Here is a 21,612-nt window from a genome sequence, read left to right as displayed (position 1 = left end):
TTTATACAATTTGCAGCTTCCTGCAGCGCACGTCTGTTCATTCCCATATTTGGTTCCCACGGCCACACACATGTGTGCAGGAACTGGCTCAGAGGGGTGAGGTGGCTGCCTGGGGTCACAGCGACAGCTCCTGGCGGCCTCCTGCTTCTGCTCTGACCCTCTCAGCGCCCAGACCGAACCTTTAAAAAGAAATTCTGATCTTGCTATTCTCTTGCTTGAAACTCTGCAAGGACAGTCCCTTTACCCATCCACCCATGGCTCCTGCCCAACCCTGACCCTCATCTCATGCTGCTCCCCACCCCACTCACTCAGGCCCCAACTTCTCTGGCCTTCACTCAGTTCCTCAGATTCTCAAGTTTCTCCCCTCCCTCAAGATCTTTACAGCTGCTATCCCCTCTATCTGGAACATTCTTTCCTCATCTCTACTCCTCCCGTGGCCAGTTCCGGCTTCAGAACCCAGCTTAAATCACCACGTCCTCCAGTGTCCCGACTGCTTTAAGTAGCCCCTCAAATTCTCTGTTATACACTCCATTTTTCCTCTTATGGATTTTTTTTTTTTTTAAAGATTTCACTTACCTATTTGACAGAGAGAGAGAGAGAGAGAGAGAGAGAAAGAGCGTGCACAAGCAGGGGGAGCAGCAGGCAGAGGGAGAAGAAGAACCAGATGCTCCACTGAGCAAGGAGCCCAACATGGGGCTTTATCCTAGGACCCCGGGACCATGATCTGAGCCAAAGGTGGACACTTAATTGACTGAGCCACCCAGGTGCCCCTCCCTTTATGGTACTTACTGCAGTCTGTTGTTATTTTGTTTTATGTTGATCCCTTCCCCCACCCCACAAGCATTATGAGCTTTACCAGGGCTGGGACCCCGTCTGCACAGAGAATCTCCATCATCTCGCACGCTGTAGGTGCTCAACACACAGTTAAAAATCAATGATGGAACCAGTGGAGGGAAAGTGAAATTTACTCTGGGGAAGTGCCCTTAAGTCCTTCACAATCTAGTTTTGCAATGTCCGAGGACAAAGGAAACCCATCTAACAGGCATAAGCCCTGGGGGAGGTGGGGTACATGGGAAGAATTTTCATTCTGGGGTCTTGTGCCCCATTTCCCGTGGATAAAGGCCTTTCCGTTACCCACTGGAGACAGAGAGAAAGGACTCCAAAGCTTCTTCACTTCACGCTGGGTTACAGCTGGACTTTTTCCTAAATCGGGACACTCGGTTACACTAAGTAACAGGTGTCAACCACCAAAGGAAAAGACCCTTGAAAAAGAAGTTCAATTCACCACACAGCTTCCCAGCCTGGCACAGTAGCTGCTACTTCCAAGACACCTAAGAGGTATGAGGCATTTGTCAGTTTTCTTACCTCCATCATCCCATTTAAGCCTCCTCGCCCTTCCCTCTGAGTAAGTATTATCGAGCCCCTTTTACAGAGCCTGAAACTGAGGCTCAGGCAAGTAACTTGCCTGGGTGCAGAGGCAGCGGCTCCTTCCTCCTCCTGCCTCATTTCAGAGATCACCCCTTCTAGGAAGTTCTCCTCACCATCCTCCAGGCCAGGCCAGTGATGCGTCCGTCCCGCCGCAGCCCGTTTGTGGATGGATGATGAAGGAAGCCCACATACCTCTCAAGCAGACAGCCGGTCAGATGGAGAGCTGTTTATTTTTCAGCACACAAAAGATGAGGTGCCCCTCCTAACAGAACCCATCTCGGACGTGGAAGTGGCGTGGCTGGCTCAGCGAGGAGCGCAGAGGCCCCAGTCGGTGAGTGAGTGCCACTCCGACAACAGCGGCAGCCCTATATTTGTACCCACCCAGAGCCCGAAGGGACCTTCCATTCCCTGTCTTGTGGGTCCCCACACCACCTGGGGCCTCTGCCTCGGCAGGGTATCACTTCCATGTCATAGGAGAAGTGGGAGGGCGCTGGGCAGGCAGAAATGTCTGTGCTGCCTGACAAAATGCATCCCTCCTGACCCCAAGATGTGCTGCCGGACAGCAACCATCACCTCTACTGTCCCCATGAGAAGCAGGAGGATGAGGGACGAGGTGGGACTCGATACCCCCCTCCCGAGCCGCCCAGGCCGCCTGGCTGGAGCGCAAGAGGCCCAGAATGTGAATGTCTCGGAGAACCCCAGCCACACAGCTAGGAAGTACCGGAGCCAGGCCTCGAACCCGGGTCCTGCGGAAGGGGGAGCGAGTTCTTCTGGTGGGGCCCTCAAGGAGTCCAGGCACGGAGCTGGTTGGGTGGCCAGCGCCCATTCTAACTGCCTGGTTTGCAGTGTGGGTGTCACTCCTGACCCCACGAGCTTTAGGGAAAGGAGACATAGCTGCTTTGGGGGCACTCTGCCCTGATCCGCTTGTTCCGCCCCCGGCCCCTCGGAGCCTGATGCCCACAAGACGGTGGAGACCAAGCATGGAGAAGTGAGAAGCACAGCTCGGCCCCAGGCCCCAGGCCCCTGGCTGCAGAGAGAGAAGGTGATGAGAACCAGAGGCGGAACTGTGGAAGGAGCCTCGGTGTCCATCGAAAGATGAATGGATAAAGAAGATGTGGTTTATGTATACAATGGAATATTACTCAGCAATTAGAAACGACAAATACCCACCATTTGCTTCAACGTGGATGGAACTGGAGGGTATTATGCTGAGTGAAATAAGTCAGTCGGAGAAGGACAAACAGTGTATGTTCTCATTCATTTGGGGAATATGAATAATAGTGAAAGGGAATATAAAGGAAGGGAGAAGAAATGTTGGGAAATATCAGGAAGGGAGACAGAACATAAAGACTCCTAACTCGGGGAAACGAACTAGGGGTGGTGGAGGTGGAGGAGGGCGGGTGTTGGAGGGGAATGGGTGACGGGCACTGAGGTGGACACTTGACGGGATGAGCACTGGGTGTTTTTCTGTATGTTGGTAAATTGAACACCAATAAAAATTAATTAAAAAAAAAAAAAAAAAAAAGAACCAGAGGCGGGTGTGACGGTCCCCACCCAGTGGAACTCAAAGGCCTGGGTGAGCAGAAATGAGAAATATTAGAAATGCTTCCATGTTTCTGACAACAAAGGCCTCTGGCCCAATGACACCTGGACGTGATCCTATGTGCAGTGCTGCGTTAGTCACCCAGATGGACCTTGCCGGGGCTTTGCCCAAGGCGGGGGATCTTCAAGGAACCCTGGAGCCGTGTCAGAGGCAGGAAGGGCAGTCCCCAGTGAAATGTGCAGGCCTGTGACTCCTTGGCCACACCCTCCGAGCTATTTTCACGTGGTTTCTAAGCCTGGGCTCCGTCAGTTCCTGCCTTGGGGGTTTGTGACCGGCTGGGATCCGTAAAGTCCTCAGGGGTCACTTCACATGCACCCACATCATATGTGAGTCCGTTATTGTTATTCAACAGGCACGTAAGAGTGGGTAAAAGCTCTAGATCCGAACCTCAGTTCAGATGCCCAGGGTGCCACTTCCCAGCTGTGTGACCTGGCCAAGTGACAGCCTCTCTGTGCCTCAGTGGTCTTGTCTGGAAAATGGGGATGATCATCACAGTACCTCCCTCCCAGGACTGCTGTCCTACTTCAGGGAGTTAATACGGATGAAGACGAAGTGCTCAGAGCCGTGCTGGGTGCACGGCGCGTGCTCACTGTTAGCTGTTCTTCATTATTACTTACAAACAGGAAGGCTCAAAAACCTTCCATCGATCCCCACCACTGAGAGAACAGACTCCAAACTCCTCCCTCTCCGGGTCCACCCTCCTTATGCCCCTCAGGTGTGTAGTCGTCACCCTACCCTGACCCAGCCCCGCAGGGGTCGACCACTCAGTGGGAGTCCGTGGGGTCCCTGATACACATCAGGCCTGTGCTGCAAGCTGAGGGGGGGGCTCCGGGTAGGACTTGGCCTCCACCCCCAAGGGACTAGAGGCTCATAGCCCCCTCCCCACCACTGCTCTCTATCTCTGGCCTACCTCTTCCTCCACAAAGCCCTCCCTCCTTCCTTCCCCGTGGTGTGCCCCCCTTGTGGCACCTGCAGTACATTCAGGCCTTGTCTGGGCATCTCTAGCCCTCTGGGATGGAGAGGACCTGGGGGTGGGCAACAATCATCTTGCTACTATCCAGCCCTGGTACCCAGCGCACAACCTGGTATATAGATAACTAGTTAATTTGTATTCTGGGTATTCACCAGGGCGTAAGCACCTGTGACTTCAACAAAGAAGAAACAGTAGAGTTTATTTTTTAATTTTTAAAAGAGATTTTATTTATTTGACAGAGAGAGAGAGAGAGAGAGAGAGAGCAAAAGCAGTGGGAGGGAGAGGCTGACTCCCTGCTGAGCAGGGAGCCCAACATGAGGCTCGATCCCAGGATGCCAGGATCACGACCTGAGCCAAAGGCACTCAACCGACTGAGCCATCCAGGCGCCCCAAAAATAGAGTTTAGTTGCTTCGTGGCAATCACATAAAATCAAATAGAACAACTTCCGGCAAAGGACAAGAGAGTAAAAATATGGCTATAACTCCTGAAGATGGTACCACATGACATTTATTATTACTATTATGTCATCTATTATTATGTTACTCAGCTTTTAATAGGAGAAATTTCCGTTTGATTAATTTCTTTTTAAATTTATCACAACGTTCCGAAAGGGACGAACTGCTTCTTTGCTTTTTGATAATAGGAATCTCAGGAATTGGCCCAGATCCCTTTTTTCTTTGGCTGCCAGGAAACTGACAGCCAAATCAGAAACTCTTTTATGGGCACTTTCCTAGTCTTTTTTTTTTTTTAAGATCTATTTATTTATTTGTTCATGATAGACAGAGAGAGAGAGAGAGAGAGGGGCAGAGACACAGGTGAGAGAGAAGCAGTCTCCATGCCAGGAGCCCGACGCGGGACTCAATCCCGGGACTCCAGGATCGCGGCTTGGACCAAAGGCAGGCGCTAAACCGCTGAGCCACCCAGGGATCCCCAACTTTCCTGGTCTTTATGTTCAGCTTTTTCCTTGTCCACATTTTTCAGTCTGTTTTAACTGATCCTGATTTTCCATTTCTATTGCATATTATTTTATTAAGTAAATAAAATTCATAACCCATCATGAATCCTTTGCAGAATAAAGTAAATTAGAAGCAACCCATAGCAGGAATGCCCCTTCCCTAACCCCCTCCCTAGGGAATGCAGTGTCAAGGTACCTATTCAGTAGTGAGGATGAGGTGGTCAAGACACACTTGGGCCCAACCCCAGGTTCCTGGGCCCACGTCATTTCCCCTCTGGGACCTCATTTTGCGTCTCTGCAGAAAGGCTTGCTGTGGACTGTCTGGGATAGTGCACCACATCCCAGCCCCAAGTGAACCCACTTCATCCCTGCTTCTCTTTATTTATTTTTTAAAAGACTTTATTCATGAGAGACACAGAGAGAGGGGCAGAGACACAGGCAGAGGGAGAAGCAGGCTCCATGCAGGGAGCCCGACATGGGACTTGATCCCAGGACTCCAGCATCACGCCCCGGGCCGAAGGCAGAAGCTCAACCGCTGAGCCACCCAGGTGTCCCTCTTTATTTTCCTCTACCACCTTTCCCATTTACTTCTGTCCTCATCCATATTTCTTTCCTTTTTTCTTTTTACTTAAGTAGGCTCCATGCTGGGCTTGAAAGTGGGGCTTGAACTCATGACCCTGAGATCAAGACCTGAGCTGAGACTGAGCGGAGCATCAGATGCTTAACCAACTGAACCACCCAGGTGCCCCTGCCCTCCCCCCATATATCTGATCTTGGCCTTCATTCAGGAAACACTGGCCTGACTCTGGCTGTGCTGCTGTGCTCAGGAAAAAAATAACAGACTCCCTGCCTATCAAGGTTCACATCAACAGCGATAAGTCCAGTGTGAGAGTAGGTACGCTTGATATGTGACAGAAGTAGTACTTTACCTCGGTGGCCTCCTGCCCCAGAGCATTTACCCCAGGCTCATAAGGAAGAAAACAGCAGACAAATCCTGATGAAGAAGCATTCTACAAAACACCGGACAGTATTCCTCAAAACTGTCAAGATCATCAAACAAGACAAGTCTGAAAAACTGTCACAGCCAAGAGGAGTTAAAGAGACATGACTCTGAATGCAATGGGATGTCCTAGATGGGATCCCAGAACAGAATAGGGACATTAGGTAAAAATGAAAGAAATCTGAATATAGATTTCATTTAGTAATCACGTATTAGTATCAGCTCATCAGTTGTGACAAATGGCCCATATAAGATGTTCCTAAAAGGGAAGCTGGGTGTGAGACGTAAGGGAACTCTCTGAACCACTTTCTCAATAATGCTATAAATCTAAACTGTTCTATAATAAAATTTTCACTTTTTTAAAAAAACCACAACCGCCACCCCCTAAAACAGAAAGCAGAGTCATCGACACGGACACCAGCCCAGCACTGCCCAGTTCTCAAGGCTCTGTTATATCCTGATCTCATCTGTGTCTCCTGAGCGCCCCGTGGAACAAGCCCTGGGACCCCCATTTTATAGATGCAGAGACTGAGGCTGGAGAAAGGAAGCAGCTTGCCAGCTGGCGGCAAAACAACGGCTCAAACCCAGATCTTCCCGACCCTCCCAGAGCCTCTTCCTCTTTTCTTGGGCCACCTCCCTGAGGCCTGGCCCTCCAGGCCGACCAGGTGGCAGGAGGTTGGGGAGGGAGACTCCCCTCGACACACCACGGGGTCAGATGGAGCCGGAGGCCAGGCATGGGAAGGGGGGAGGTAGACAGGAGTTGGGGGCAGGGGAGGCCTCAAGGTGAGACTCAGGGTCAGGCAGGAGGCCAAGGGCACAGAGCCACAGAGAGTACACGGGAGACCTCCTCCGAGGTGGCAGCAGCTCTGCCCCCGGTGAGTCAATCACCCTGGTCCAGACCAGAGAGCCCCAGGCTGCGCTCCCCTGCTGTCGGGGCAGAGGAGGCAGGCCCACACACGCAGGAGCTGGGAAACACTCCCCTACCTGGCCCGATGTTGACTCACCTGCCTGAGGGCCCTGGGAGGCACTGAGCCTTACCTAGTGCTGCCAACCAACCACCTCAGTGCTGCGGAGGAGGCCAGCCCAGGCCCAAGGCCCACACCTGGCCCGCAGCCTCCTCCCTACTCCTGACTCGGGCCACACATTACACTGCTGCTCACAGTGCACGGCTGCCCACACCTCTCCCCTGCCCCCCCGCCCAGCCTCCATCTGTCACCTCTGCCCCTCTGGGGGTAGGGAGTGCGTCCTAAGCTCTGCCCTTCCTCCCCCTGGGAGCCTTCCAGGTTAGCCCCCTGGCCTGCTAGATGTCTGATTATCACCCCACCCTGCACGCCAGGCCCTCTTCTCCCAGCTGGCTCCAAGCAGAACTTTCTAAACTAACTGATACGGTCCAGTCACTCCCCTCCTTCACACGCTGGCTCCCTGGAACTGCAGGGGAAAAAGCAGCGCTTTTTTCTGGCTTCCAACCTCCCTTCCCCACTAGGGTCTGGCTCCTGGTTGCTCTTGAGCTTCTCACTCACCAGTCCGCCCTCACACACTCGAACATCAGTAAAATGTGTATGGTTAGTCCCCTAGACCTGCTGTGCTTCCTGCTGCCGGGCCCCCTGCATGCCCGCTGCCTGCACCCGCGAGAGGACTTCTCTGTGACCTGTCCTCTGTGCTCCCCAGCAGCTCCCTGCATGACCTCCTAGCATCTCATCCCCACAGAGTGACTGGCAGCCGAGTGCAGCCGTGTGACCCTGACAAAGTCATCCCCCTTCCTCTCTGTGCTTTGCTTTTCTTGCCTATCAGGTGGAGATGACAGTGGTATCTACTCCATTGGGTCTTTATACACATCCAGTAAAATAACACACATGACGTCCTCAGTCCAGTGCTTGCAGAGAAGCCGCACTCAGGAAATGCTAATATGGGCGGTGGTTCAGAATATGCTGACTCCTGTCCTACAGGGAACGACAGAAGATGGGAAGGGAAGGAGCAGTTAGGAGACCTATGAGATGCCAGGTGCTGGGCCTGGCACTTGCTGGCACACGGTACCTCCTCGCCTCTTCCCCGCCGCATAGTACAAAACAACCGTAATACAGGGAGGCTTAGGAACATGCCCAGAGTCATACACCTGGTAGACAGCAAAGCCCGGGTTGCAGCCCAGCGGTATCAAGGCCCAAAGCTTGCGGTTTTGCCTTGACAACAGAGAAGATGGTAGCCCCAACCTGGTCCACCCCTCCCACTTCAGGCATCATCTTCCTGCTGCGTTAAAGGGCCAACTTACTCTGGTCTTCTCTGAGCACCAAGTTCAAAACAGACCAGAGGCCTGCCGCTGGCCCCGAGCTGTGCAGGGTGACCAGTCTGCCTAAGCCCCAAGCTGAGGACACAGCGCGTGCCTGAACAATTTGCTGATCTAATCACATAAAACTTAGGACAAAGTTAATCTGTCTCACTTGATGTTTAGGATGGTAATGCCTGAGCTGCCCCCTAATTAGGCTCCACCAGGAAGCAGCTCATGGAAATGGTTGTAATTAGTATTTGTGTTGCGCAGGTGGGTAGTGCGGCCCAGGAAGAGGGAGGAGGAAGCAGGTGAGGTAGGAAGGGTGGTGACTCCCTGGATCCATGAACTGAGGGTGGCTGGGGCCCTCCCATCTTGTGCCACACCCCATGCCAACCAACCCGTGTGGATGATCCTGTTCAACGTTCGTGAGGACTCTCTGATGTGGGCCCTAATCTCCCTTTTGTAAAGTGAGGAAATAGACTCAGAGAGGTCCATTCGCTTGTCCAAACCACACAGCCAGTGAAGAACAGATCCCGGGTTCGCACAGGGCTGCTTGTCTCCCCACCCGGCCCCAGGGATGTTGTGGACAGCAGGCTTGGGCTTGGGCTTGGGCTTGGGCTTGGGCTGGGAGGCAGAAGATCTACATTCTGGCCCCAGGTCCCGTGCTTTTATGCTGGGCCTCAGCAAGTGACTTCCCTGCTCCAGAACACAAACAGAAGGTGCGCCTGTCAGGCTGGGAGTGATTGAAAGTGTGGACTTAGGAGCTGGGCTCCCTGGATCCCAGTCTTGGGGCAAACCACTCCCTCTGAGCCTATGTCCTCATCTGTACAATGGACACAATGGGGCTGCCCTCCCAGAGATAGAGGGTTAAACAAGTTTAGAAAACCTTAGCGCAATGCCTGAATATTATCATTTATGGGGAGAACATGGGCTTTGAAGTCAGTTTTTCCATCTGTAAAATGGGGAGCCAGTTGCTGCATTCAGACAGTGGTTCACATATATCTTTAGTACATATATCTTTAATCCCACAGAGTCCTTTATTTTACAAAGTTAACATGGCAACCCAAAATACAAAAGAGATGTAAGTGGAGCTGCCACGTATGCATCCAATGACTCCCTATCCTGACCCCAAACTGGCTTCCTCAAGAGTTCCAAGGAATGGAGTTTGAAAACCACTCCTTCACATTTCTTCCTGAGAACTAGTGGCTCTGAAGCAAGGTGGATACTGGGAGTGGTGGCCTGGGGCAGGGATGGGGCTGGGATGGTGGTGCCTGCCCCACAGAGTGGGCACTGGGGCCACTGGGCCATGCCCATAGTGGAGTCACTGGGACCTGCCGGCTGCTGCCATTTGCACTGGACTACTGTCTCCCCAAGAGGTGGCTGAGAAGCCAGGGGAAGAGGACGGGACCCACATTCCAGCGTAGCCATTTGGCCACGAGCAGGTCATCACACCTGTCTGGGCCTCACAGGGAACGATAACACCATTACCTGGTGACATCAGGACAAAACTGAATCACAGGCGCACACAGCCTTTGCATCTGTGAAAGACTTCCCCACGTGAATGTTTTCTGCTTATTTCTAGTAGATTATTATCTCTTCCTGAGAGCAGAGTCTGGAGCCAGACTACGTGGGTTCAGGTCTCCACTCCACCATGTACCGGCAGGGTACCCAGCATTCAGTTACGGAGCCTGTTTCCTCCTGTATAAAATGTTCAACACAAAGGGCTCAGCATAGTGCCTGACACACAGCAAGCGCTCGATAAGTGCTGGCTGCCTTGGAGTTTGGGGGAATAATAACCCAAGGCAAATCTGCTCCCTACTGCCCTCATCCAGTGTAGACACAGCTGAAGGGGGGTAGGTGGGTGATCCTCTAAAGCATGTGGCTTCAGACGCAGTAGTTGGGATTTTGTGGTTCTGTGCTCAAGTGCACATCAAGCCAGATGAGGATGTGTCTGTCCTTTGACTTTAAAACTCCAATTCGGGATCCCTGGGTGGCGCAGCGGTTTAGTGCCTGCCTTTGGCCCAGAGCGCGATCCTGGAGACCCGGGATCGAATCCCACGTCAGGCTCCCGGTGTATGGAGCCTGCTTCTCCCTCAGCCTATGTCTCTGCCTCTCTCTCTCTCTGTGTGACTATCATAAATAAAAAAAATAAATAAATAAATAAAATAAAATAAATAAATAAATAAATAAATAAATAAAACTCCAATTCAATTCCATAGCCGTTGCCTAGAGGTCCTGTGGTGCCTGTTTGCTGAGCACCCATAGCACGCCAGGCCATCACCACTACTCTGCATGGTAAGCAGCACTGTCTCCATTTGACAGATGAGCAAACTGAGGCTCAGAGAGATGCCATGACCACCCCAAAGCCAGGATGCCCCTTTACAATGCACAGGATGTGGAACCAGGCCGGAGGGCTCCCCTGGTTTGGAGGCTTCCAGAAGGCTGGTGAGGGCCTAGGGTACCAACCCATGTTACTTGGTCTTCCAGTGGGAGGTGGCATCCTTAGAGTGAGGAGACCCAACCAGCATCATGTCTTACTCAGGAAACAGCCTTAACCCTAAGGGAACCAGCAGCCTGAGAGGCTGGACTCCCCAAAGCCCAGGCCCATGTCACCTCCTCTGAGAGGACCTCCTTAACCGGTCCTGCCACCTTATCCCTCCTCTGGCTGACGGCCCACAGTCCTTTGCTGTGCACCAGAATGGGGCTAAGCACTCTATACACCTCCCTCCTTTACTCCTGCTAATGACTTTGGGGGATAATCTCTACCTCTCCGAGCCGGGCTTTCTCGTTGGTAAAATGAGGGATACATAATAACACATATCTCAAAGGTGGGTGTGAAGATCAAATTGGAAAAAAAAACCAAGCACAATGGCAAATGGTTGTTTAAGCGCTTACTTCATGCCAGCCTGGCTCAGGAACACAGGGCAGAGCCAGAGGGGAAGGTCTGGCCTGTCTCTGCCGTTCCCCTCAGGCTTCTGGGACACTTCCCTGCCAGTGACCACAGACCCTCCTTCCCCATGACGCCTGGTCCCGAAGGACACAGCCAAGTGGAGCAGAAAGGGCCCTGGGGTGGAGGCCATGAGTCCAGGTTTGGGATCTGGCTGTGCCCTCGCTGGGCCTGTTTCCTCCTGTGCACCCCCCCCAGGTGGGAGGGGATGCTAGAAATGTGGTATTGTTTTGCTTGATGATTCCCATCTTCTCCTGCCCAACCTTCCCTTAGTGACAGGCCTGTCTGGACAAAGTGCTGGGGGCGCTGGCGGGGATGCTCCAGCACCAGCTCCCCTGGCAGCAGCACCCTGGCCCGGCCCTGGACCCCTGTGGCTGCTCCTTCCCTTCTCCCCTGGTTCCCTTCCTGGGCCTGGGCTCTCCCCCTGCCAGGTTCCTGCTACTTCTGCCCCCACTTGCCCCGTGCTCCCCGACAGCCTCGTCAAGCATCAGCCAGGCTTCTATCTTCCCCACCCCACCCCACCCCTGGCGGCTCTCCCAGCACCTCCTAACACGGGGACTCCACCGACTGACAGCCGAGGTGTCTGAACTTGCAAAGTGCCCGTGCCAGGGCCAGTCCCGGCGGGCGGGGCTGAGCACTGAGGCGGCTCTCATCGCCTGTTCAGGAGGGTAGCACCCTGGTAGCCGGCGATGCTGCACCCCAGTGGTGTGACCAACCCCGGAGGCCTCTCCCTCCACTCTCCCTCCCAAGGGGACGGCTCCGCAGGGGTTAGCAGTGCGGGCTCAGAACCAGTCAGGGTTCAGAGCACAGCCCTGTCCTGACTCTGTAACCTCAGGCAAGTCCCCTAATCCCTCTCTCCGGCGTGGCTTACTCATCTGTAAAATGGATTTATTAATAAATAGTTAGGAGGATTAGATGACTTAATAACATCAAACGCTTAGAAGAGGACCTCGAACAAAGGAATCGCTTAATAAATATCAGCAATTGTTACTGCTAACAGTCTGATTTAGCCCAAGGCAGAACTTGCGAACTGGCAGCCCACGGGTCGAGTCTGGCCCACAGATGTGAATTATTCAGCCTGCAGTGCTGTACAAGGTTTTGAAATGCCGGCATTTAGGAGATTCGACATGAAAGTCAGTATTTTCAGCTTTCCTCTGAGGCCAAGGAGGGCTGCCCCCATGGCGACGGGCCACAAGTCCCCAGGGCTCCACGGCCCACCCACCCCACTCCAACACTCCTCCTCCTCCTTGGCTCCTCCTCCCTGCAGCCCAGCATCAGCGGCCACCTGTCATCATGCTAGTGCTCTGGTTTCTTTTTTTTTTTTTTTTTTTTAATTTTTATTTATTTATGATAGTCACAGAGAGAGAGAGAGGCAGAGACACAGGCAGAGGGAGAAGGCAGGCTCCATGCACCGGGAACCTGATGTGGGATTCGATCCTGGGTCTCCAGGATCGCGCCCTGGGCCAAAGGCCAGTGCCAAACCGCTGCGCCACCCAGGGATCCCTCTGGTTTCTATAATAAAGAGAAAAGAGAAGTATTTCTTGTCCCCTCATCTTAATCAAAGTGGGAAAATGATTTATGTGAGGCTGAAATAGGGCAAAACGAATCTATGGTTGCGGAAATCGGAACAGCAGCTGCTTCTGAGGATAGGACTTCCTGGAAAGAGGCAGGAGGGAACCTTCTGGAGGAATGGAAATGTTCTGGAAATGTCCCATATCTTGATTCCACTGTGTTTTCATGCATGTCTATGTTTGTCAAAACTCAAAACTGTTTGCTTCCGGCCTGTGCATCTCACTAGATTTAACTCACACCTCGATAAGAAAAAAAAAAAAAAAAAAAAGCCAAAACTGAAACGTGGGTCAGGAGGGTCTCACCTTTCAAAGAAGAGTGATTAACTCCTTCCTGGGTGTGAAGAGAACGCCTGTGAGTGTAACCGACTGGCAATGGTCGAAGACAGAGCCTGAGGTGCCCCTGGGGCATCAGCCGGGTTCCCTGCTCACAGATGAGTTGGAGACCTAGAGTCTGAGGCTGTGACTGATCTTCAAAGAACCACACAGACCCATGATATCCAACACAGTGGCCATTAGCCGCATGTGGCTACTGAAATTAAAATTCATTAAATTTCATACATTAAAAATTCAATTCCTCATTGGCACTAGCCACATGTCAAGGGCTCAACAGCCATACATGGTTAATGGGCAGCACAGATCGAGAACATCTACATACCACAGCACGTTCTACTGAGCAGCACTGGCGTACATACTAGCTACAGAGCCGGGCTCACTTCTGGATCACCTGCCGGGGCAGGCATCGTGATCACCGCAGTGCCTGGCACAGGGGAGGTGCTCAGGAAACACGAGCTGAACGAACGAATGGACGGAGAAGAAGCAAACAGTGAGGCCTGGGTTTGAAACCCCACTCTGGTCCTTGCCAACTGTGGGGCCTCCAGCGAATCTCCCCCTCTGAGCCTTCATGTTGTCGTCAGAGATGACGGCATAGCAACCTCTCCGTCCGTCTCAGGCCTGGGCACACAAGGCCATGTCCTCAGGTGCTGAGAGCACCACGGACCAAGAGAAGGCCTGCAGGAGAACTGATGTGCCAGCGGTCCCACAGGGGATTCTAGAACAGGTGGGAGGCATGAGAGGCCGGAGGGATCCTTGGGGGTGTTTCTATTTGTGAGAGCAGCTTTTGAAACTGGGGGAGGGGGTGGCAGTGGTAAAGAAAAGCAACTCTGCGGGTTCAGGAGGGAGGGCTGCTGAGCACAGGGAAAAATCTACGTTGGCCCCCATGCCTGGCGGCTGGAATCTGAGCTGAGAAACAGCATCAGACACACACAAATACTGCTGTGGTCATGGTGGCTGGGACAGGGAGCCACCTCGATCCCCAGAGAGACCCCTCTGTCCTGCAGGGTGTGGATCCCCATCAGGGCAGGCCAGGATAGGGCCCTCCATGGGGGCTGCTGGGAGCGGAGGGGGCACCTTGCTCAGGGCCCAGCCCTGTCTTCCCAGCACCCACCCTTCTCCATCTCCAGCCACACGGGGCCTCTTAGAAGAGGAGGGATGTTCATTCATTCAACAAATATTTATTGGGCACCTATTGTATACCAGGAAATAGGCTCTGAGCTTGATACACATCACAAAGTCCTTGTCTCAGGAGCTTAAATTTTAATTGGTAAGACCAACAATAAACAACGTTCGGAAGAGTTATAATAATAACAGCATCTAATGTTTATTGAGTGTTTGTGTGCCGAGCACTATAAGCACTTTTTAATGCACTTCTTGTTTAATCCTTACAAAAATAATAATGTGTGTTATTATTGACTCCATTTCACATGTGAAAAAACTGAGGCACAGAGAGCTTATGGACAAGATCATGCAGCTCTAAGTGCTGACATTTGGGATTTTTTTAAAAGATTTTATTAAAAAATAAAAATCTACAAGATTTTATTTAATAGAGAGAAAAAGAGAGAGCACAAGCAGGGGGAGCGGCAGGCAGAGGGAGAGGGAGAAGCAGGCTTCCATCTGAGCAGGGTGCCCGATGTGGGGCTCGATCTCAGGACCCCAGGATCATGACCCAAGCCAAAGGCAGACAGAAGCTCAACCAACTGAGCCACCCAGGTGCCCCGAATACAGGCAATTTGACTCTAGAGTCCCTAACCCGACCCAGTACCCTGTATGCTCACTGCAGGGACTGCCTCGTTGTGTCATAAAGAAAATACAGCAGGGTGGCGGCGTGGTAGTGAACTCCTGGGAAGGAGTCGAAGGCCTCTGTGAACAGGTGACATGTAAACTGAAACCAGAATGACAGGTGTCAGCTGTCAGAAGGTCACTTCAGGGACGCCTGGGTGGCTCAGCGGTTGAGCCTCTGCCTTCGGCTCAGGTCGTGATCCTTTGGTCCTAGGATCGAGTCCTGCATCGGGTTCCCTGCAGGGAGCCTGCTTCTCCCTCTGCCTATGTCTCTGCCTCTCTCTGTGTCTCTCATGAATAAAAAAAAAAAAAAAAAAAAAAAGGTCACTTCAGACAGAGGGAACAGTAAGAGCAAAGCCCCAGAGGTAGGACAAGTGTAGTGTGCAAGGAGCAGGAGGAAGGACAGTGTGACTGGAGGGGAGTGAACCTTGTCGGAACCCCACCCACTCCATTCTACAGATGAATTAACTAAGAGGAATTCATTTCCCAAGAGGAAGCCCCCTGAGAACTGAATCAGGGGCAGAGCCAGGACCAGAAGATGGGCCTCTGGACTCTCAGTCCAATGCTCCTTCCAAAGCCTCCTATGCCTTTGCCATGATTGCTAAGGGCTAGACAGTGAGGACTGAGCCAGCCTGGGCCTAGAATGGCCATGGGCAGCTGACGGCCTGTCATTTCCTGGCACCCAGGCCCTCCCCTTCCTTGTAGGTCCAGTGTGTCAGCCCCTGGACCACCTGCTGCTCAGGACTTCTGTCCATATTTCTGCAGCCGGGGTCAAGCGACACTGACAGCCTCACTTTATCTCTCCTGGGGGGTAGGGGGGCACATTCCCCTTAGTTCACTCTTCTCTTCAGGGCAATTCTGAGTGGTTGGAATCAGGATCTCCAGGCCACGGGTGGAAACACAGATTTTGAAGTCGGACACATTCAGCTTAGCTGTTTGGAGACTGTGACATTGAGTGAGTTGTGCCACCTCTTGGAGCCCCATATACAGGGAGGATAGTAGTGGCTTCCTTGCAGGGTTGTCAGGAGTGGCCAACAAGACGCTGTGTGGAAAGTGCCATGCGCAGTGGCTGCCATAGATTAAGTGCTCCATAAAAGGCAGCGTTCAAACATCATCATTATGCTCGTTGACGTGAGGCTGTTGGAAGCATGGGGGCACCAGGAGACCTCTCTTTGCACCCTGGGAGCCATTCTGGTCACCATCCCCGCTGGCTCCGGTTCTAGAACAGCGTGTGGCATTCTTTGACCCACTGAGGAAAAAAACTGAAGGCTGGAAGTGGGAGCTCTGCCTCAAGCCCAGTCCAAACCTACTCCGATGGTGGCACCCCCTCGGGGGCTGCTGCTCCAGACAGGAAACGGGAAGGGACAATTAGCCTTTGTGGAAGGTGACCAGGCACAGGGGAGAGGCCCCCAAGCACTTGGAAGCCTGAGCCCTGCTTGAGCATCCTCCTAGGACAGAGATCTGGGAGGAAGATCTTGGCTCAGAAGAGAGGAAGAGCCTGGCTTACTGTTTTCTTCATACTCCATTGGGTCACATCCCTTCTGGTTCCCCCTAGAAGGTCCAGAATGGGTCATCTCTAGAAACGTGCCCGGCCCACTCGTGCCTGGAGCCATACCCAGCTCCTGCCACCCACATGGGAACCGCCACCCTTCCCCTAAAGTACATCTTCCACTTCTCCACCTCTGGACCTTTGCTTACGCTGTCTCCTCCTCCTAGAGGACCTGCTGAAGTGGCTCCTTCCTCAGTGCTTTGTTTTTACAAGCATTTATGGAGTCTCTCAAGCCTGGCTGGTTTCCTTTCTCAAATATCCTGCCAGCGGACACAGGAGCACAGTCAGAAGCCTTAATCCCCTTAGTCCCCTGTCCCAGAGACCACTCGTGTAGGATTCCCAGGGGCTGCTGGGCTCCTGCCTTGGAGGAATGGAAAAGCACTCTCATTGGAGATAAGATGAGGAAAGGTGTCCTGTGGGAAGGGCCAGGAGACCTGAGTTCTGGTGTGTGTTCCAGAACCCCTAGGTCAGAGGTGAGGCTGAAGAGGCAGGAGTGAGGTTGTCCAGAGCCTGTCACAGGGACCTAGGAAATGTGGCTGTGAGACCTTGGACTAGTCACTTATCCTCATTGAGCCTCAACCTCCTCATTTGAAATTTTTTTTTTAAAGATTTTATTTATTCATTCATCAGAGACACATAGAGAGAGGCAGAGACACAGGCAGAGGGAGAAGCAGGCTCCACGCAGGGAGCCTGACGTGGGACTCGATCCCAGGTCTCCAGATCACACCCTAGGCCAAAGGCAGGCGCCAAACCGCTGAGCCACCCAGGGATCCCCACAACCTCCTCATTGAAAATGGGGCTGTTTTCAATACCTCTGTCAAATAGAAGGTAAAAGTCCTTGGCTCATGACAGGTGCCTGAGCCTGAGGCAAGCTGGAGCTATGGACTGATGCTGACAATCCCCAGGGATCCCCAGGGCTCCACCGCCGATCCCCTTCTTGCCACCCAGGGCCTCCTCTGTCAGGAGTGGCTTTAAGACTCTCCAGTACTTGGGCCAGAAGCCAGAGCTTCTTCATGGTACTGACCTCCTGCCGAGGGCTTAGCCAGACCCAGCTGGAACCCGTCATGGACCGTTTCTGGAGGTTATCATAGCTAGAGAAACTACAGGGCAGCAGGGGCCTGGCAGAAGCCTGGCCTAGGTCCTGGCCAGCTGGGACTAGCACTGAGCCAGGGGAGCACCCCACTGCCTCTGAGAGAATCCAAGGGACACTCCTGCTCTCCCATGCCCATCACCCAGGCTACACCGGAGCTCTGGGGCCACATCTCAGGCATGGGATGTCTCGTCCTCACTGGGGCATAAGGCACAGTGTTCCACATAGAGAACTCTGGGCTGGAGTTGGGGGTGGGGGTGGGTGTCACTCCTCCTCTGTGGTTAAGAAAGCAAACTCTAGAGCCAAAGAGCTTGGGTTCAAATTCTGGCTCTGTTATTTACCAACTATGTGGCCTTGAGCAAGTTACTCAACCTCTCTATGCCTCTGTTTTCCCACCTGTAAAGTGTGAAAAAATAGTACTTACCTCACTGGGTTGTTAGGAGGATGCAATTTATTCTTTATGAAGTGTTCACAACAGTGCCTGGCACCCAGTTAGCTCTGGATTGGTTAGCTGAATGGATGGGTGGATGAGTCAGTGCTTCCAAGCTCTGCCTCATGGCTCACAATGGCCTTTATTTATTTATTTATTTATTTATTAATGAGAGACACAGAAAGAGAGGCAGAGACATAGGCAGAGGGAGAACCAGACTTCCTACAGGGAGCCTGATGCGGGACTGGATCCCAGGACACCGGGATCACAACCTGAGCCAAAGGCAGATGCTCAACCACTGAGCCACCATCCCATGACACCCTTTAATATCTGTGTAGACATCATCATCTGCCACCCCCCCAGCTGGTCATGATCATGTCTCTCCCACCAGCTTCCTTTGTGTTTGTCCCCAAAAATTCCTTAAACACCTGGTTCAAATGCCACCTCCTCTCTGAAGCCTCCTTGATCAGGGTTGTAAGCGACAGAAACCTAGCTCTCGCCTGGGTAACAAAGGGAACACCCTGACTTGCACTGCTTGAAGGGGAGGAAGGGCCAGGCCAGGGACAGGAAGAGATCTAGGAGCTCAGAGGGAGCTGTTGGGTTTGTCCCCCTCCCTCTCCTTCCCTCTGTGTGTTACCCTCACAGGTCTCCCGAGTTTAGAGTGGGCCAGGCTTACCTCCCGGCAGCTGATAGCCCTGGAGAAGAGAACCCCTCTTTCTCCTTGTGTTGAAATATAGTTCTTGGGGGGCACCTGGGTGGTTCAGTTGATTAAGCATCTGCCTTCATTTAGGTCATGATCCCAGGGTCCTGGGATTGAGCCCCTCGTTGGGCTCCCTGCTCAGCAGGGAGGGGTCTACTTCTCCCTCTTCCTCTGCCCCTCCCCCTGCTCATGCTCTCTCTCTGTATCTCTCTTGCACGCTCCCTCGTTCTTTCACATAAATCAGATCTTGAAAGAAATATAAATAGTCCTCAGGAACAATCCTGATGGGCCAGGCTTCGCTCCTATGACCTTCCTGTGAAGGCGCAAAGGCACCTGTGATGTGCACCCAGCCACTCCCAAACGGAGAAGAGGGAAGAGCAGCTGGACACAATCTGTGTCCATCCCATGCTCTGGCATCCTGGCTCTGCAAGATTTCCTTCACCTATGCTCCCACGGTACCCTGCACACCCCTTCACTAGATCCCACCATCCTGCCGGATGACTTGGGACTGGGTACGTGGCTGTCCCACCCACTGGACCAGGCAGTCTTAAAGGGTCAAGGCTCCAGTCATCTTGGCCTGCCAGCACTCAGCTCTGGTCCTGAAGATAAACTTTCAACAAACGAGGAAAACAAGACTCAAGAAATAGAGGCAGGGGGTGCGTGGGTGGCTCAGTTGGTTGAGCCTCTGACTCTTGGTTTCTGCTCAGGTCATGATCTCAAGGTCTAGGGATTGAGCCCCACATTGGGCTCCATGCTCAGTGTGGAGTCTGCTCAAGATTCTCTCTCCCCTTGACTCTGCCCCTCCTGCTCGTGCTGTCAAGCTCTCTTTCAAATAGAGAAAGAAAGAAAGAAGAAAGAAAGCAAGAAAGCAAGAAAGAAAGAAGAAAGGAAGGTCACGTTCTAAAAAAAAAAAAAAAAAGAAGGGCAGCCTTGGTGGCTCAGCAGTTTAGCGCTGCCTTCAGCCCAGGGTGTGATCCGGGGGACCCAGGATCGGGTCCCATGTCGGGCTCCTTGCCTGGAGCCTGCTTCTCCCTCTGCCTGTGTCTCTGCTTCTTTCTCTCTGTGTGTTTCTCATGAAGAAATAAATAAAATCTTAAAAAATAATAAAAAATAAAAAAATAAAATAAAAAGAAGCAGCAGCAGAGGCAGTTGCCCAAGGGGCCAACCAAGAACTAGAAGAATCTTAGTCTGGGCCCTTTTGATCACACCCTGAGCTCACCCAGATCCTCTGCCTACAATCATCAAAATCACCTTTAAACAAACCTTTCTGAAATTTTGTTCAAGTTGTTCAAGTGGGAAGAAAAAGGTAATAGATTTTCTCCCCCTCTTTGGAATTGCCTTTTCGGAGAAATGGATGGTAGGGACATTTTAGCTCAGTTCACGGTTGTGAGCGCCTGTATGTTTGGAAAAGGAAGCTCATCAGAGGTTTGTGTGTTGGTGACGGAATGTAGTTTTAGGTCTGTTTTACAAAAGAATCTATTCCCCGGAGTTCTAGGAAAGCTTTGACAATCCCCAAGGCACAACTATGTTACTTTTTCACTGCTTCTCAGAAGGAAGAATTAAGTTTTTCTCCTATTGCTCCTATCTTTCCTGCCTTACTAACATTCAGAATTGAGAATTTTATCTTGTATCTATCCCAGTAAGTAATTTCATGAAGCTAATGACTTGGAGGATAAAACAAATATGTTTGCAATTCTGTATTCACTTTTATGTAAATATTTAGTATGCGAATTACACAATTCTAATAAAAACTCATGCGTTTTTATTACCAAAAAAAATCCCGCAACCCTCTTTGAGAAAGAGAGGGGCACCCACCCCTTAGGAAGCAGGAGAGAGACCCCCAGACTGGCACACCTTGGGGACGGGCTCTGGCTTTGCCCTCAGTTGGATCTAGGTTCCAACCAGCTTCTTCCAAAGACACAGGCTACGATCGAGGGCAACCCGGGCAGTGGCGAGGATTAACAAGAGAATATGGACAAGGCGTGCTGCGTGCGGGGGGGGGGGCACCGGAGGAATGGGGGGCTACTGCTCTCAGAGCTGGGCTCCCTGGCCTGCTCGGGGCCACGCAGGTCTGGCTGGCTGCCCAGGAGGCAGGGCCCGGAGGGTCATAACCCCAGCGCCTCCCTCCACCCACGTGCAGGAATGTTCCCAACGTCCATCCACTCCTCCGTTCACCCATTTATACCCCGGCAGGCCCATCCCACACGCCCCCAAGCACGGGCTTCGGGGACAGCCGCACGGCCAGCTGACACAGCACTTCGCCCATATGGTGCCACCTGCGTCACTGAGACGCAGGACAACGTAGCAGCAAGAGTGTGGTGGACTCAGGACCCAGGCTGCCTGGGTTCAAATCCCAGCTCTGCCTCCAACTACCTGTCTGACTTGAGCAAGTGGCATGGCCACTCCGTGCCTCAGTTTATCAGTAAAACAGAGATGATGAGAGCACCACTCCGCCAGGAGGCACGAGAATGCGTGGAAGCCCGGGAGGCGCGGTGAACCCCGGTACGGCTGTGCATTCGATTCTGTCCTGCGTCGGTGGGAAGTACCAGCACTGGCTCCCATTTCTTTTCTTTTTTCTTTTTTTTAAAAAGATTTATTTATTTGTTTATTCATGAGAAACACACAGAGAGAGAGGCAGAGACACAGGCAGAGGGAGAAGCAGGCCCCATGCAGGGAGCCTGACATGGGACTCAATCCCGGGACTCCAGGATCACACCCTGGGCCAAAGGCAGACGCCAAACCGCTGAGCCACCCGGGGATCCCCATGGCTCCCATTTCAATGATTAAGCTGCACAGAGCCAGGACCAGACACCAGGTCTGTCTGCCTCTCGACTCCCTGTTTGTGCCTCCACCCCTCTGCCCCCCCATATTCCCTCCTGTCTCAGCATGAAGGGCTGGTCCCCACCTGCCCTCACCCTGGCGCCTCCCCACACCCAGCCCCAGCCAATCAGGGTGGACCCTTGCCAAACCAGATGCTACTGAGCTGG

At 52.5% G+C, this 21,612-nt stretch overlaps 1 protein-coding gene across 1 annotated transcript in view; it reads right to left on the bottom strand.

Moving 5' to 3' along the window:
• The window catches only part of ECE1 (endothelin converting enzyme 1), a 116,215-nt gene that overhangs the window by 60,746 nt on the left and 33,857 nt on the right, over window positions 1-21,612 (bottom strand). The gene's annotated exons all lie outside the window — the stretch shown is intronic.

The sequence above is a fragment of the Vulpes vulpes genome, chromosome 2 (assembly GCF_048418805.1).
Source record: "Vulpes vulpes isolate BD-2025 chromosome 2, VulVul3, whole genome shotgun sequence".
NCBI classification, from domain to species: domain Eukaryota; kingdom Metazoa; phylum Chordata; class Mammalia; order Carnivora; family Canidae; genus Vulpes; species Vulpes vulpes.
Note: the sequence above shows the minus strand (reverse complement) of the source record. Positions and strands in the feature narration are given on the sequence as shown.